Source organism: Crocuta crocuta, unplaced genomic scaffold (genome assembly GCF_008692635.1).
Source record: "Crocuta crocuta isolate KB4526 unplaced genomic scaffold, BGI_CrCroc_1.0 scaffold2119, whole genome shotgun sequence".
NCBI classification, from domain to species: domain Eukaryota; kingdom Metazoa; phylum Chordata; class Mammalia; order Carnivora; family Hyaenidae; genus Crocuta; species Crocuta crocuta.
The window spans coordinates 531,415-535,262 of record NW_027530618.1 but is presented as its reverse complement, the minus strand read 5'-3'; positions in this window follow the sequence as shown (position 1 = coordinate 535,262).

Genomic DNA, 3,848 nt, shown 5'->3' with positions numbered 1-3,848 from the left:
TTTTGTTTCAAATTTTGTCTCCATAGCTTTTTTGAAATGTGACTCTAATACTGGAAGAAACTACATTACCCCATCTTTCTTACTTATGGCATTGAGGTAATAATCCTAACCCACAAGGGTTTTATAAAGAACTTGACATGTACTAGCCATTCAATCAAATTTAGTAACATTCCTTTTTAAAGAAGTACATATAGAGCTTGGATTAATAGTAAATTATTATTCAAATATTGACTTAGTAGGTAACTTGTGTCCTTGTTCAGAATATTTGTTTTTCAGTTTCTATAAGTTCATATTTTGACTTTAGGGTGATGGATGATATTTGGCAGGTCCTCGTAACCATCTTAAAGTCATACAGTTAGGAATAAAAAAGTTGGAAAGACAATTTAAATGTGAGACATTTTTATATTGTATATATAATATTATATAACATGTATTAAATAGAAAACTACTATGATCCCTGCTTCTTTCACATCTCAACTACTAATGATCTGCTTTTATAATTCTATCAGGTACCTGATATTGTAGCTTTAGTTCATAAAATTTCTCCTTTCTTTGCTCAAGGACAAAATAAAATAAGAGAGATTTAAAAAAATGGCAATACAAGAGACCCCAAAGTGACCCCTATCTGGCATTCCATGAGATATAAGAGGTTAAATCACTAACTTTACTAAGTTACCCACCAAATTACACAATAAGTCTATGTGAAAATCTCATGATAAATGCAAATTGGTACAGCTGCTCTGGAAAACAGTGTGGAGATTTCTCAAAAAATTAAAAACAGAACTAACCTACAACCCAGCAATAGCACTACTAGGAATTTATCCAAGGGATACAGGACTGCTGATTCATAGCGGCACATGTAACCTAATGTTTACAGCAGCACTTTCAACAATAGCCAAATTATAGAAAGAGCCTAAATGTCCATCGACTGATGAATGGATAAAGAAGATGTGGATTATATATACAATGGAATACTACTTGGCAATGAGAAAGAATGAAATCATGCCATTTGCAGCAACATGGATAGAACTGGAAGGTATTATATGGAGTGAAATAAGTCAGAGGACAGATATGGTACATTTTCGTTCATATGTGGATCTTGAGAAACTTAACAGAAGACCATGAAGGAAGGGAAGGGGGAAAAATAGTCACAGAGAAGAAAGGAGGCAAACCATAAAAGACTCTTAAATACAAAGATCAAACTGAGTGTGGATGGGGGTTGGGGGAGAGGGGAAAATGGGTGATAGGCATTGAGGTGGGCACCTGTTGGAATGAGCACCAGGTATTGTATGTAAGCGATGAACCACGGGAACATACCCCCAAAACCAAGAGCACACTTTGCACACTATATGTTAGCCAATTGACAATAAACTATTTTAAAAAAAATAGAATGAGGATGTTTAAAATTAAAAAAAGAAAAGAAAATTTTATGATATATTAATATTAAAATATACCAAGATTAAAAATTAATAAAATTTTATTTTTTTATGTTTTGAATTTAATGATTTTACAGTTTAAATTTTATTAAATACATTTTAATGAGATAATTGATAAATTCTAACTTTTCTAATGAATTCTTTTACTATAATAATGTTTCTGGCATTCCAAGTGTTTTGACTTACTTTACTCTAATAATTACCTGTACATTTTTCTTTGTTTTAGGTCATTTGTTTTTCAGAGGTCAGTATGAAAACACCCTTTCTACTCTTTTAATATGACTATGTATTTATTTTCATCCAGCATAAATTTCAGTTTTGTGTATGTTTTATGAAACAATGTTAACAGCTCCGGACCTGAGTTTCTCATTAATATCTGGCTCAATTACAAATAAAATGGATCTAATGTAACCACATGCAAAAATGCTTAATCGTTCATTAACTACTACATATTTCATTATAAAAGAGTGTTTTGACCATTTGGTTTATGAGCTTATAATATCCTATAGAATTTGCAAAATATAGTGCAGTTAAGTCATGTATTTAGAAAAAAACCCTCTAATTCAGCCTTTATTCTAAAAGTATTGAGGAAGAATGTCAGGCCTTATATTTTGAGGTAATTAAGACTTTCAAAGTTTAAAAATATATTTTATAAGCAAATTTTGTCATCACTGTTTCAGTAACTATGATATATAAATGTGTTCTTGACTTTTGAGATTCAATCACAATTTAAAGTACATATTTTAATATTCAGGACTGAGTTGCTTCTGATCCACAATAAATAAATTTTAATTATCATAACAAAGAAATTGCATTTTTAGCCCTTTAAAACTTTGACCCTAACATATAAGTAAATAATTGAAAACTTTAGAATTGGAGTTTACTATCCTCCCAGTCAGTACTTTGCTGAGCTGGTTGAATTCAACAGTGTTCACTGAGAATTTAATAATGCTTTGCTGTGTGTTTTTCTCATATGGAAGAAACATAAGCTGAGATCCCTAACCTCAAGGAGCTTATAAACCCATTGGAAAGATATGATACATACAAGTTAGTCAATTACATGAAAACAGGAGGCAAGCTATAAGTAGATAGACAAATGTAAGTACTACTGAAGATGGGATGGCTGTTCTGGTTTATGACCTTGTCTTCCATCTGGACACCTGTAATCATCTCTTCCCAAGTCCAGCCTCAGCTCCCACAAATCTACACGCAGAGGAGTTCCAATGCAAATTCTCTTTCATTTTTTCTTCTTCACAGATACTATGTAGAGTATCCCAAGAATCATCAAGTCTTTTAATTCCACCTCTAGAATGGGCTTCAGTGCAACCAATTCTACCTATCTCAATAACATAACCCTAGTCCAAGCTACCACTTTCTCTTCACTCTGCTAGACCTGTCCCACACCCAATAAATGTTTTTATCCACAAAAAGAGAATTGATACTTTTGTTTAATTGTTTTTATTTTGTTTTGTTTATGAAGACTATTTTAGGGCATTTTAGGTTCATGGCAAAATTGAGAGGAAGTTGCGGAGATTTCCTATACACTCCTTGGTCCCACACATAGATAGGCACCTTCATTATCAGTAACCCCCACCAAGGTGGTACACTTATTTCAACTGTTGAACCTATACTGACACATAATAATTACCCAAAGTTCATTCTCAACATTATGTTTCACTCATGGTTTATATTCTACAGGTTTAAACAAATGTATAAGAACATGTATCCACCAGTATGGTATCATACAGATTATTTTTACTGCTCTAAAAATCCTCTGGTTTTTATTTTGTTTATTTCAACAATTTTACTAAGTTATTCATAGCTATGGTGTGTGTGTGTGTGTGTGTGTGTCTTTCTTGAAGTTTTATGAGTGTTTGAGATTATTTAAAATTTTTCATTATTTAAAAATTCTCAGAGACGCCTGGGTGGCTCAGTTGGTTAAGCGTTCAACTCTTGATTTTGGCTCAAGTCATGGTCTCACAGTGGTGAGTTTGAGCCCTGCATCGGGCTCTGAACTGACACTGTGGATCTTACTTGAGGTTCTCTTTCTCTCTCTCTCTCTCTCTGCCTCTCCTCTACTCTCACTCTCTTAAAAAATACATAAACTCAAAATGTATTAAAAATATTTCATTAATGGGGCCCCTGGGTGGCTTAGTCGGTTAAACGTCCGACTTTCGCTTGGGTCATGATCTCGCGGTTCGTGGTTTCGAGCCCCGCGTCGGCCTCTGTGCTAACTGCCAGCTCAGAGCCTGGGGCCTGTTTCAGTCTGTGACACCCTCTCTCTCTGGCCCTCCCCTGCTCACGCTGTCTCTCTCTCTCTCTCCTAGAAATAAATAAAACATTTAAAAAAATTTAAAAAAAATTTTTCATTAAAAACTTTTATGATGAATTTTGGGCTATTGCATAATTAAT